Here is a 15,121-nt window from a genome sequence, read left to right on the forward strand (position 1 = left end):
ACTGAACTAATAAAGTCACTGCGTGCGTTATTTTTATTAAACTGCTAGCGCAAAGGAACAAAAACAGGACATGAAAGCTTATTTAGTATTTCGCTTTATGCAGTTCATTAATGTTTGGTTAGCTTGTTAATGCTGCTTAAATATTTATGCTGCTCAGGTATAGCCATTTAGCCTCTTCGGCCTAAGTGCGCCGCGTCCAAGTCAAGGCATCTTGACTATAGCCTGTGGCCTTATTTATGCTTCTGTCATTCAGACGTATTTATATGCCATAGCAAGTCAGTTAATTAGCTGCCTGCTTATGTCATGCTCCATTACGTGAAGCTTGCAATTGACAGCACAACAGGTAGCCAGAGCAACAGGTGTGGGGCAGCCTCACCACATTCTCATTATGCCAAACAAAAGTAATCAATTAATTTGGAATATATAAAAGTTTGAACGCAAGTCAATGGCAATAAGCTCGCAAGCTGACGCTATAATTTATAGTGATTTTTATTTTTTCTATTAACTTTGTAGTAAGAATTTTTAAGTGGGCAAACTAATTGGCAAATTAATTGATTGATTGATTTACTACAAACATTTAAGGCAAAATTTGTTTTATTTATTTTCGAAACTTAAGCTAGTTAAACTATATTTAATTTAATTTTTATTTTATATAACATGATCAAGTTCAAATCAAATTGAAACTTACGCAAAGTATTTAAAATAAAATGCAAACAAACTTTAAATTGCCTTTAAAGCAAAAATAAAATTGTATCGAAAACAAATTTACTGTATGAATAAATTCTAAGTAAAATTCTAATAAAATGTAAAAATCTAATCTACATTTAATTTTTATAGCAACTCTATTTTCACATGCAGCTTTTGCTGTTTTATCCTTGTAAATGGAATTCCTTTGTAATCTGAGTTTTTCACTTTAATTCGCTTGCATGGCTTTGTAATTATTTTGTTTATAGTTGGCGCAAGGATTTGGGCTAAAATACAAAGCAAAGCAAACAATGCCAGGATATGTTTTCTTTTTTAATTAGCTAACATTCAGTGTTGTGTTTATGCTCAGCTGTCTGTCTGACTGTCTGCAAAGTTTATGCCAACCTTATTATTTTAATTAAAAAATCGCATGTTTTTGAAATTCTCAAGTGTAGGTCGCCGCATATACAAAACAGTACGTCAGATAAATAAACAATTGTTATATTATTAAGAGCAAGTGGGCTGTGGGCAGCGCATAAAAAATTGGAGCAAGTAACAAAGGTCATGTTGGCTGTATTTGTTTGGCTCGATTCAGTTGGCCGATGTTTCATTTGGTTTGTTATTTGCGCTTGGGCCTCTTGAATAAATAACATAGCAACTAATTTTGCATTGCATTCGCTCTCTCGCTGTCTCGCTCTCTTGGCAGCTGCTGGCGTGAGGATTTGGCCATTGTTTGCCTTTTATATTTTTGGTTGAAGCGAAACCTGTTCGAAATAATAAAAACTTGGCTACGCTGGCCAGCAAAAAAATAAAGCAATTGCTTTATTACGACTTCGAAGGGTGCAGCAGCAATTTTTGTTTATTGTTTCATTCGCCCCCAACCAAAATCCGTTGTGGTAACATTTGAACTGTAAATTAAATTTTATGCTTTGGCACTTAAAAAACTCGCATTTAAGCTTTGATATAGTCGCTGGTATATTTGTTTTCGATATTTTATTGCCTGCCTGCCTCTGCCTGCATTCGTTAGCATTTGCTGAGTGTCTAGCCGGTTCTAGACTCGGGGCTATAAATCTTCAATTTTGCTGCAATGTACACTTTTAGTTTGTTTGCTCAGCATTAATGCTAAAATTAATTACTGCAGCTAAGATGAAGCACAATGAATGACCTCAGGCAATGAAATTCAGGTACCGAAAATAATTGCTATCGATCTGAATTTTGCAGCAAATTGCCAATTAACTTATATTGACAAATTTCATGCATACAAATGAAGCATTTAATTCTATTTATTAGCAATAATTAAGTGTCAGTCTCGAAACAAAAATTAAAAAGCAGCTTAAGCTTTGACCTTGGACCTACAGACTTTCAATTTTAATTAAAATAAAAAATATATCTATTGAAACTTGTGCCTTGAAAAAAAAATTAAAGAAAAAATTAAACTACTTTTTAATTTTAATATATAAATAATAGCAAAGTCAAAGTCTCATATAGAATTGAAGCATAAATAGTCACACTTAATCAATAAATAAATGCAATAGTATAAATAAATAAACCATAAAACATGCGCGCAAATAAATAATAATAAAATATTTCTATCAAAGTTACACTTTTCGCTATTAATAAAGTTCAAAAAATAACTAATAAAGAAAAGTTGCGCATTCAAATTTATTTATATTATATTTTAAAAATTTTATATATTTTTAATATAAATTTTATAGTAAAAAGATTATATTATAGTGAAACCACAAGCATTTGCTGATTTAAGCAAGTTACTAAAAATCGATTTTAGCTTTAACTTTAATTATTATTAATCTGCATAACTTTTGCTTATTTTAGTCTCAACTAATTGGTATGCAAGGCGCTTAGTTTGCAAGTCTCGAAATAAATATTAAAGCTCGTTATTTTTATATTTCGCTAAGCTCACTGATTTAATGAGTTTAGTTTATTCCTATGAGAGTTTGCTTTTGACAATTTGTATTAATTGCTTGGCAGCAAAATGTGCTAAGCTTTAACAAAAAGACTATTTAATATAAGTCTATTTACATTTCATTTGTAAGCTTAAATAGACTTGAATATTAAATAATTTTATCAAATATTTGATTCATTTGTAAGAGTTGAGCTTATTATTGTGCATAGTTTGGTTTGGCTTAACATAAATAAATTTAGTTTAGTTACTTAAATACAAAATGTTAATAATTTGTGTATTGTCAGAGTTAATTGAGTTAAGTACTGTGTTTGCTTTGCTTTTATATAATTAAATTTGTTTAAAAGGCCAAGACCAAGTTGGAGGTGGGCTAAGCTGCTTGAGCTTTGGCTGCTGCTGCTGTTGCTGACAGCATCGGAAGGACCTAAGTCGCTGCCATTATCTCTTCAACTACTCAACTGTGCGTTAGTTGCGGCTGCTGCTGCTGCTGCTGCTTTTGTTGTCTAGTGCTAGTTACGCTCGCAAAATTTCCTGCTCATTTCAGCTCATTGATTTTAATGACGCGCTGAAAATGTCAAACATTGCAAACAATTTTAATGACTTGCCGCACAAAATTTAAAGTCGCTCAAGTGACCACATAAAAAACAAAGAGCGTAAAAAAATATATATAAATTAGCGTGGTCATTAGTTGAGTTGAAAAAAGTATAACATATATATGGCGTGCTATAAAAAATGAACTTTAGTCACGAGCCACATTTAAGAGGCTAGCACCACCCACCACAGCATGCGCCTGCCCTCAAGGCAAGCATTTTATACGCAGTCAGCTTAGATGACAATTACAATTGTAGCTGAGCGCATATTACGCATACGCCACATGTGGTCAAGCTCAACCCTCATCAATTACGCCTGTCAATTGACATTAGTTGGTGTGCGGGCCAAAGGTCAAGCATAAAATTTGCGAGTTTACAAATATTTTATAAGCTTGTTACTTGTTTAGCAATTTGGCAATACGCAAACGTGTTTGGAAATTTTAAATGCGTCTGGTAAGTCGTATTTATGCTTTTTATTTGGTGTGTCAGTTTTCTTAAGCATTTCGCTCGAGTGTGTAGCCATGCCCATTAGCAGTTCACTGAGGCGTTCAGCTTCGAGTCCACAATAGACTTAAGAGCTGGGCCAGCTGCCGTCACAAGTTAAATGTGCTTGCTTTTGGGATCAGTGTAAAATCAATTTGATATATGTATATACAAACAACTGTGTATAGCATTGTGGCCAGGGCCTAGCACGTGCCCAGGGCAGCACAATGTCCCTGCGGCAGGCTGAGTAATTGAGGCGCGCAACCTGCTACGCCCCGCCGCCCGCGCCTGCCTCACTACAATAAAGATAAATTGCAAGGCGGCACAAGCACAAGCACAAAAATAAAAAAAAAAAGAAAATTTGCGTAAATGATGACAAAAGCCGCTGGAAAATAAACGACTTGTGAAAAGCCTCTCAGCTGCGATTTCACAATTGATTTCAGCGCCTGTTGGCTGTGCTACACTTTTTTTGCCTTTGCCTTTCCCTTTTGCTTTTTGAACTTTTGCGCAACTTTTGTTCGCACTTGTTGTAATTGTAGCTGGCGCTGTCCTTAATGCATATCAATTGCGTTTGTTTTGACCGCATAATTGATTACAGCATATTGTCGCGCACGTAGGCGCGCGCTCGGCTATCATAACAATGTTGCATGCAACAGCTTCAAGCTGCCATAGCTGGCGCAGCAACTGTAATTCAATTAGTATTTAAGCTTTCAGTTGGCACCTCTCAAATCCCTTGCAGAGCTGCTCACAATCATAACCGAACAAGTCCTTTGGGGAGCCCTAAGCAGTCCCCAGCATAATTACGAAATGGACTTAGGGCTGTAATCGCACAACAATCCGATGCAGATCAAAAACTACATCAATGCATATTAAATAGCTAGCAGTGCTTTTCGTTTGAGCGCAGGGGCAGAGCTGCTTGGTTACATTAAATTAGAGTTTGCTTAAGCTTAATACAATAGACACAACTGTATATAAGTGAATAATAATAGTATAATAATATTATTTTGCACAATTGTACAAAAGTTGACTACTCTGATTTAAATATTTGAAGCGCCATTTAAATCTAAGCAATGTAAATGGAAAATTCTTTATTAACACATGCGAAATTCGAAGCGACAAAAAGACAAAAAGCCATTTTTTCTTAGCTATGTATATTATTAATTTAATTGTTTAAAAATGAATTGAACAAATAGCTTAAGGGGTAACACCACTCCAGACAATGTTTACGAGATTCTTTTTAGACCAGAAGGTATTGGACTAAATGAATGAAAACTTGATATGTTGTTAATCATTTATTTGGGTTTACAAAAAAAAAATAAAAAAAAAAAACAAATTTCAAAAACCGTGTCGCGTTCAAAGTTTGGAGGTCCTCTGGGCTGGCCTGACGCTCCCTCACTAAAATCGTAATGAAGGTCAACAAAAACTTTTTTTCGCCAACATTTTTTTTACCGTATTCTAAGATAGTTAAACTATGTTTAAAGCAAAAAAAATTTTGATTTTTTTAACATCCTGGAGTGGTGTTACCCTCTTATTATTATGCTCAATTTCGTTTATTTAATGAAAAAAATGTCAAATAGTTAGTAAGCTAATCCCATTTAGTTTTTTAGCTAGCTAGTTTAATCTTTTAGCTCGCAGCGCACATTTACTTCAATTAATAATAATAATTTAAGGCTAGTTTTTAATAGATTAAAATTATGTGAATCAATTTAGATATTTAATTTGTATTCGTTGCAAAACTTTTGTTGCATGAACTTCGCTACTTTTTGAACTATTCGGCAAACATTTTAATGAGTCTGTCTCATTAAATTCACAGCAGTCAACAAACTATTTATCAAAAATGTTTGGCCAACTGCGCGCACATCAATTCAAGCGGCGCATTGTTTTTCAGCTAAATTTATCTGCATTTTTTTGCAAGTGCCACAAACATATTTGTGTGTCCGTCGATAAATACGTCAACAACAGGTACGCAGCAGCTTAAAGCTGCCACAATATGCTGCAGCAAGCTCCTTTGAAGCGGCAAGCAACAACAACTCGCGTTGCTATGGCATAAGCAACGTTAATGTGTGGCAAGGCTCCTTTCAATTGCCTGCCAGTGGCACAATGCTGAGTTTGCTGCTTTACGTAATGCGCACAGTGGTTGCAAAACAAAGCGTAACTGCAATTATGCAACATAACGTAAATAAAAATAAATGATTTTAATGTACAAAGTGCGCTTGCAAAATTAAATGGGGGTGTATGTAAATTTTTATATTTGTTAAATTGTTGCCACTGCCACTGCCACAGACATCAACTTACTGCTATGGGCCACATCGCTGCCATATATTGTACAGTTAGTTTGGCCATTTATGGTCCCAACGCACTCAGACGCATATTAAAGTGTGCGCCACGCCCATTTCACTAGTCAAACTCAAATATTTGCTGTGGTCAAGTTAAGTGCGTATCGCAAAAATAGTAAGAAAAAAAATCAACACGAAAACAAACAAAGTACCGTTCAGTTCAGTTCAACACAGTGTGGCATGTTCTTAATTATGTCTACGGGGCAGAAATACTTTTGCCTGTCATTTTCACAACACACACACACACACATGCACACACAGATATTATCAACAAATAACGAAAAAACCAAATACAGTTTGCATTCGGCATAAGTAACTTGCCTAACTAACGAACAAGCCTACGCATTTTAAATTGAATTTCAATTGCTACATGTCAATTGCATTAAAAATAAAACATAGACAGTTTCAATTATTTTTACAAGCAATTAATATTATTACTGCAAATAATCAGTGTAAGCATCAATATATTATGCAGTATATATAACAATATTTCGCAAAAGTTAGCTTAGTCCCTTAGTCTGTTCTTCTTTTTTTTTATACAAATTGTTTTAATAATTTGTATAAATATACTCACCAATAATCAGCATAGACACTATGTATTTATTATTATTTAATTTATTTATTTATTTTATTATTTAAGTAAATTATTTTTACAAGCAATTAAATCTCAGCTCTAATCAGAGAAATTGATTATAAATTATGAATTGAAACTAAACAAACTTTTGATTTATAGCGAATTATAATTATATATACTTATATATATCAATATATAATTTTTAAAATTTTTCAAAATATTTGCGTTCATTTATTAAAAAATTTAAAGGAATTTTATATATATAATTATATTTCGCTTTAAAACAAAAGTTTGCTTAGTGCCAAATTTCTGCTACTTTTGCAATTTATACAAAATATTAAAACAATTTCAAACTAAGCGAAAATTAACTCAGAGAGCTTTCTACTCTTCTTTTTACTTATACAAAATATTAAATAAATCTTAAACTAACTGAAAATGAGATCAGACATAATTTGTGAAGTCTTTAGAGTTCACATATTTTAATAAATGAACGCAACTAAATATTTCGCATAATTAAAACTTTCTTCTTTTCTCTGCAATTAGCTTAGAAGATTTCAGTCTAAAAACTTTTCTTTGGCAGCTCTAACAAGCAACTTTTTCTATATTAGAATTTCAGCTTAGCTCAGGCTTAGCTGCCACTATCGAGTGCTCACTGTATATGCATTTGTGTCAATGTGTGAGTAATGTAAATACTTTCATATGCCTATGTAAATACCTGCTAACGTGTAAATAATGCGCAGCACGTGCTCCGCTTTGTGTTTTTATTAGCAGGCAAAAAAAAAAAGGAAAAAGAGGAATTAGATATTTTTTCTGCTGCATAAAAATCACAGTTTGATGCCTGACCTTGCAAATTAATTAAATTTATATGCCAGGGCCGGCAAAGTTTACACCGCAATCGAAAGTTTTGTGCCACAGATGGTATCAAATGCTCGTTTTATACACTTTGAGCAAATGGAAAGGGTATCATTAGCTTATATAAGCAAGTAAGCGTAGTCGATTAAAACTTGTGCCGTCTGTATGAGCAACAAGAACTTGGAAACTAGAAGAGCTGTAGGCACAAAATTTGGCATGTGAGTAGTTCTAGGCTCAATGCAAATCGAGAAACTTAAATTTAAACATTTTTTTTTATTTGTTTAAACAGCTGGCTCATGTTAATTAATCACAGTTGAAACTGTCTTTTAACGCTGTGTATTTTAATAATTATAATTAAAAGCCAAAGTGCTAAAGGGCAAGTGTGAACTTTGTCAATTTGTTGGCCCAACTTTATGTCAACTAGCAAACCCACAAAATACACTGGGACATATAACTTTAATCATTTGTGTGTGTTGCTGCAATTAATTAAATAAACAAGCTGAACACACATAATAAGAACAAAACAAAGTTTTACAACAGGCAGCAGCAGCACGTGGCGTTTGCAATTTGACGATTTATTACACACAAAAAAAAATACAAATCACTAAAGTTTTTACACATTCCAAATGTTTCAGCGCCCCCAAGGCACGAATCAAAATAATGCAGCAAGTATAAACAGTTGCCAACGACAGTGTAAGACTCTGTGAAGCGAATATACAAATGCACAAATAAATCGGAATCTTTTATATACATATATAGAGTACGCTGTTATATTTAATAGATTTAGGGGCTGTCAAATAAAAGTATGAGATGAACAACATTTTTATGTAAGTTATAAAGTTAAAATTTCTTTCAATTCAACTTATTGAATTTATATAAAATATCAAAAGCAAAAGTTTATTAAGATATAGAAAGAGCCCAAGAACCTAATGCAAAGTTCATTACATTAAATATTAAAAATTCTAATAAAATTTATTTAAAAATCAACAAATAACTGACAAATAAAAGTTATGAGCTCAAAAATTGGTTTAAGTAAATAATAAAGTTAAAATTTCATTCAATTCAATTTATTAAATTTATATAAATATCAAAAGAAAAAGTTTATTAACAGTTTAAAAGAGAAGAAATTCATTTCATTAAATATTAATAATTCTAATAAAATTTACTTAACTCTTCAATCAAATTTTTCAATTGTTTTTAAACAAATATAAAATACAATTAATATATTTATATTTGCTTTAGCTAAAATAAATAAATACACTATTTGCTTTATAAAAAAAAGGTTGTTTTTTAAACTTTTGCTTATTAGCAATACACGCATAATTTTCAAAAAAGCAAAACAAAAATAAAATCAATTGCAAATTGACAGCGCGCTAAAGCTGAAAATTGTTAGCAAAATAAACAATATAAATTAATGATAATTGCTAGCACATGTAGAGCAGTGTGGCTATGTGTGTGTGAGTATTTTGAAAATAAATTTCATGCTGCTGCCTGAGTTTGAGTAATTAATTTCAAACACATTTTTTAAGCAGCGTGTGGGGGGCGACGTGAGCAACATAACGCTGTAAACAAATCGATTTACTTTTTTAATGTATGTGTGTGATTTTTTTTGTTGTCTAAAATTGTGTAGATAAACTTTTTTTTTGGAAAACAAAAAGTTGAAGGCACGCTTGTTATTTAAAAGTTTTTAAGCTATGCATATTTATGCTTGATGTATAACAAGGCTGCTTGGGCTAAAATGAATGTCTGCACTACGTGCTTACGCCATAATGCTTAACACCCCGAAAAAGAAATAAATATGAGCAGCAGCCAGCAGCAGCCTCAGCCATGTTCGCTGGCGAGATTGTAAATAATTTAAGCGTGTTTTGTAGCCTAGTGAACATAGAGGCTCTGGGTCGGTGGTGGCAAAAAAAAGTTCATTCATAAAACTATGCCAAGCTGGCCACTTGGCTTTTGACTGCGGCGACGGCAGCTCATTCATTATGCATACGTCAAAAGAGCCTTAGAATTTAGTCGCTATACTATGTTTATTTATTGAGAGCGCCGAGTTGCTGGGCCTGGCAACAAAGTTAGCAACTCAGCTTGAGCTTGCGGCTCACTTGAAATAATCAAATGAAACAAAATGAACGCCATAATGTGCATAATGTTGCTTTTTGCACCTGCACAAGCTTTTCGAAAAATGAAATAAATGCCAAAATATGTAAAAAAAAATAAAGTTTCATAGCATGTGCTTTGCGCTTTGTCAGCAATTTCCACGCAGCATCTACAACATTTGCATAATTTTCAATGAATGTAGCTGAGTGAGTTTGCCAGCAGCTTCCAGCATTGATTTAAGTTAACTTGGCAAACTGTTCAAGCGTAAAATCTTGGCTTAGCTTTAATTTCCTCTTCATTTCTATGGCATAATAGTGAGGCTGCCAAGGGCACTTGCTCTTCGAAAAAAAATTCAGCTACTTGGCAGCTGTTGCCAAATTGAAAGCTAATTGTTATACTTTGCGCTAAAAGCATTGGCATTGGCTTTGGATATTTGATAGCTCATTTAAACTTAAATTGAGCTGTAAGCTATCCTGGGCTCGTTAGTCAAGGGCAAATGCATCCTTGAGTTAATCTAATGACTTAAAATATACAAAACATTTGAATACTGCCCTGCGGTCTTCTGAGCTTGTTGTGCTAAGTTCTTGTTCCATGAAAATTGAATTAAAGCAGCAATAAGTTTGCTTAAGAGCGTAACCAACTGCAGTATACACTTGCAGTTGCGTATATATAAAATGAGTTTAAAAAATTCAATGCCATATCAACAGATGCAGAAGAATAAGAAACTTTATTTCAGTAAGTGCATAATTTTTTTCTTCAAATAAAAGCATTTTAACTATTTTGATTTATATAAAAAATCGTTTTTATTTTTTATAAAATTCCAATTTATTCAAATGTATATAAAAAATCCTTAGGAATTAATTTTCAATTTTTATTCAAAATATATGTTTTAGTTTAAATATTAATTTTCAAATTGAAAATAAAATTCGTATAAATTTATATGCTTCAAAAACTTTACTTAAAAATTTATTTTCGTTTTTATTCATAAGAATCGCTTAAGCTAGAATATATAAAAATAATCTAATGTACTTACTGGTTTAAGTGGAAAATAAAATGATAAGAATTTCTTAAGCTATAAAAAACAAACCATTTAGCAATAAGAAACTTTGGCAAATAACAACTTTTTATATGCGCGATTTCCGCAAAGCGTTTAGTCGCTCAAAAGGCTGCGCGAATTGACAAAAGTCTATGCGCTTTCAATTTCGCAGAACAAAAGGCGCTTACTGCTATTTTGAACAGCAGTCAGTCTTAAAATTGTTTGTCACATGCAATTTAGAGACTTGAGGCTTGCACAGATTGAGTTTTGTTAACTGACATTAAAAGTAAGAGCGACCTCATTGTGTCAATTAACTGTTGGCAACGTGATTATGATTGTGAGTCCTGCTTTTGGTTGCTTATCAGAGCTGCTGCCATTTAGGATTAAAGCATTGTAGGGCACAAGCTGAAAACTTGGGCAAGTTCATTGGAACAAGCGGAATGCTTAAGCAGCCGCTCAAGCTGAAGCTGAAGCTGAAGCATGCGCATTGCACTAAGTTGGAATTAAAAGAAATAAATGCAATTAGTTGAAGCTGTTTGTGCTGAATGAGTTTTTGACTTGACGCTGTGCACTTGGTCAGCTGCAATTAAAACTGTGCAGTTCATTAAGCCTCGTTATCAAATGAGCACAGCATGTAAAATATGCACAAAGCTTCACGAGCTTCAATCAAGTCTAGACGCATAACAATTTATATACAACAGTTTTTACTTGAAATTTATGGTGTAATTTAAATTGACATTGCCAACTGCTGCTAATGGCGCTAACCTGTTTGAACATGGCTTTAATTTGCATAAATTAAAAATTGCTATAACTGATGGCTAAATTAATTGGCATTTGCCACGACAGCGCTAAAACCTTTGGCCACTCCCACGCCCCCCCCATTTGTTCCTTTTGTTATTTATTGCATTGAAGTCGCCTCGTTTCAGCATGACACAGCAGTATTAACATTATTATGGCTTCATTGTTCCTAACATTGTCTCGGCTCGAGACCCAACAATTATTTCGATATTGATAAATGAGTTTAGGTTATTGTGTAATCAATTATTGTTGCCAATTTTTGACAGCTCAATGCATTAGCCATTATATTAGCCTGCCGCTTCGTTGGCCACATTATTAATTCAGACAAACCAAAATAATAGTTAACAGCTACACACAGGATGTAGCTGGAGCATTTTAATTGATTCTAAAGTTTGTCTGTATTTGACCATTTACATTCCATTGACTCGGAACATTTTACAAACAGCCTTGTGAAAATTATTTTACAAGCTGTGAATAGATTTAGCACTCAAGAGAGCATTTGTAAACAAACTTTATACACTTAGGAAAAAAAATGGTTAGCTAATGCGTGAATTTAGTTATCGTTTTTTATTTGCATTATATAATTTTTTCGTTTTGTAGCAATTCAATATTTAAATTAGACAATTAGAGCTTTATTTGTATTATTTCAACTATGGATTACAAAAAATATTTAAAATTAATTAAAAATTATTTAAAATTATGTTTTTGTTTTTAGAGTTACTAAACTTATAGTTTGGGAGTATTAAACACATCCAACATTCGTTGCAAGGATTGGGTCTGGTTTAGTGTTAATTATTTATAATTTAAACAGTTAAAATAAATCTTTCAGTTAGTGTTAATTATTAATAGTTAAAAAAGTTAAAATATATCTTTTACAATATAATATTTATATTATTATATTTTTTATGCATATTTTATTTTTCTTTTGCTAAATTTTCCATGTTGCAAAAAGTTTATGACATGCATCGATTATATTATCGTGTGTGCTTATCTGTGATAAGTCACAATAAAGAAATATATTTGATAAATAATGCCATTGCTATTTTGATGCGTTGATTTGACAGCTCGAGTGCGAAAAAGTTAGCCCAACATCTCATTAATAACTCAGCATTTGTTCAAGTGTTCAAGTCTAGCAAAAAATAAATTAAATTCTGTTTGAAGTCATGCGTGTGGGCAACTTGTTAAAAACAAATGTAAAAGAACAACAGCAAAACTAAAAGTATAATTAAGAAATACAAATTTGTAGCAATTTGTTTAATGGCTAACAAAATATTGAGCAGCCACAAACAAGAAATTGTAGCTGGAGAGCGAAAAATCAGTCTTGCATTCATATGTGATGAATGAGTTTCAAATTGTCAAACAAAAGTGTTGACCCAGAAAAATAAAATATGATATGTGTTGCATTTATAGCTGCGACATGTTTAATGAATCGCGTCGACATTGCGCGACTCGCTGACGCCGCCACCAGCGCCAGGATACTCCAGAGCTAACGGTCAAGCTGATGATTTATGTGCTAACTTTGTTGCCCATTTGTCACAACAAGCAGCCGACGCAGCACACCTAATTTTTTTGCTCTTGCGACCCTATACATCAAAAATGTAGCAAAAGGGTCGTAAAATTTAGTTGAATTCAGTTGTGCGTGGCAGACTCAGCAAAGCAAAATGCATTGAGGGCGCTTCGATTTCGAATTCTGCGCATTCTAGAGAGAATTCGTAGAAGCAACAGCTCAAACTATGTGTGTCTATTAAATTCTGAGAATTCTAAACAGCAGACAAGTCTGAGACAGCAGTCAGCAGAGTAAAGCTGCGTCTGTCTGTCTGTATGAGCATCAAGATTTAAGCAAATCAAATTTGTTTTAGCATTTTGTTGTCTGCCTCACTTGCTATGCAGTGTAATGTTTGCTTATATATTAACACCTTTATTTTTTTATGCATGAAAAGGCTAAAAATTGTGCTCAACACATAAAATTTGTTAGACTGTCTGCTTGCGAGCAAATTATGTGAGATTGTTTGCTTTTCTTTTATTTTACTGCTTTCAATTACGCCTGCGACATATTTATTGTGAGTCTCATACTGTCGGTTGTGCTCAACTCTTTGCATTTTATTGTCATGCTTAAGCTTGTGCGCTTAGCTGGGTTAGTCGAACAGCCCACACATTGCTACAAGCTAAACAAATCACTAATCACAAATAATATTGGTTTTTGTTTTTGCTTTTGTTTTCACATGTCATTCAATCTGCTGCTGCTCAGCTATTTATTTTGCCTGCCTACTCATCAGTCTTCGAGTCGCCACAACGCTTAAGCTTAATGCATAATTTGTCTGTAGTTTTTATAGCTAAACAAACTGGCTGCGCTACTTTAAGCAATTTGTATGCTTGTGAACTTAATTAAGTAAAAATTAATTGTTGCCTTGTCATGCGTATGCGACAACGCATTTGTAATTGCAAAAATTGTCTTTTGCAGCTTGTTGCTGCAGCAACAGGCCAAAGCTACAAAACAGACAAAGCCATGGCGTATACTTAATTTCATTGTCAGCGCATTAAGCGTAAGACAAGCAACAAAGCCGCTACGTTCGTGCAGACAAATAGCAACAACAACAACTGAGAGTCGAGTAAATCGAGCATATCGTGAGCACTGAGTGCTTTCTTGTTCTTCTTCGCATATAGATGCGTCTTAGGCACGCGCTTTATCGCTCAAATATGCGCATCAATAAATCCTTTTGCCTGGCGCACTCATCAATTTGGCAAAGCTAACGAAACTATTTTGGTTTATTTGTTGAATAACATTTTATTATTTACGCTTTTGATGTTCTCTTTTGTGTAATTCGATAGCAGTGCAAATGATTGCGACTCATCATTGATTTTGGCAGTTCAGCAAAATGAAAGCGAATATTTGACAGAGCGTAAATGTTAAGCTCACTCAATATAAACACTAACCAAAACTTTATGCTCGTTTGTTTTCAAACTTTATATGCGTTTGTTTTTTATAGTTCGAACGAATTTTGCATTAATTATATATTTCAAGTTTACTTTACGCAATCAAACGTCGCACTAAATTGCAGTGCATAACTTATAAATATGCATTTTGTATAAATAAAATGCAAATAAAATTGCTATAAAATATATATTCAATTTTTCTTTAAATTTGTTGACTTTTGACTTGCTCAGAGTTTACAGACAGCAGCCTAATGCAATTTGTTTATATTTTAACTTTGCATAATTTTCTGTTTCTACTTGCGGCTCGTTTAAAATTTCAACTTGACTGCCTGGCAAACTTGACCCTGGCAGCTATTGCTCAATATCAAGATTAGCTTATTGTTATGCTAATGAGCGCATAATGGCAAAGATAATGAGACACTGCAGCAGTCAATCGGTCACTGTGCGTATACTTAATGTCAGCACTGAGACTACTCAGCAGTTGTATCAATTTCCAGTGTACATGCTTTATCAAATTGTCGCCCTGAGCGCACATTGTTGACATAATACACATACCAATACACACATAACTCATGTGTGTGTGTGTGTGTGTGTGTGTGTAAGCAGCGTCTCAAAATCAAATTGTGTAGCTAACACACAATGCTGACATGTTCAGAATAGCTCAGCAGCTATATAACCCATAGCTAGTCAACGAGCATAACATAAAGTAAGTCAGTAGTCAGTAGTCAGTACAGTAGGTTACGCTAGTTTATTGCTTATGTTTGCAAATAACACAACGCAACTTTAGTAAAGGGTTTTATTATTTTTTGTTAGGCTACA

The sequence above is a fragment of the Drosophila busckii genome, chromosome 2R, assembly GCF_011750605.1.
Source record: "Drosophila busckii strain San Diego stock center, stock number 13000-0081.31 chromosome 2R, ASM1175060v1, whole genome shotgun sequence".
NCBI lineage: Eukaryota > Metazoa > Arthropoda > Insecta > Diptera > Drosophilidae > Drosophila > Drosophila busckii.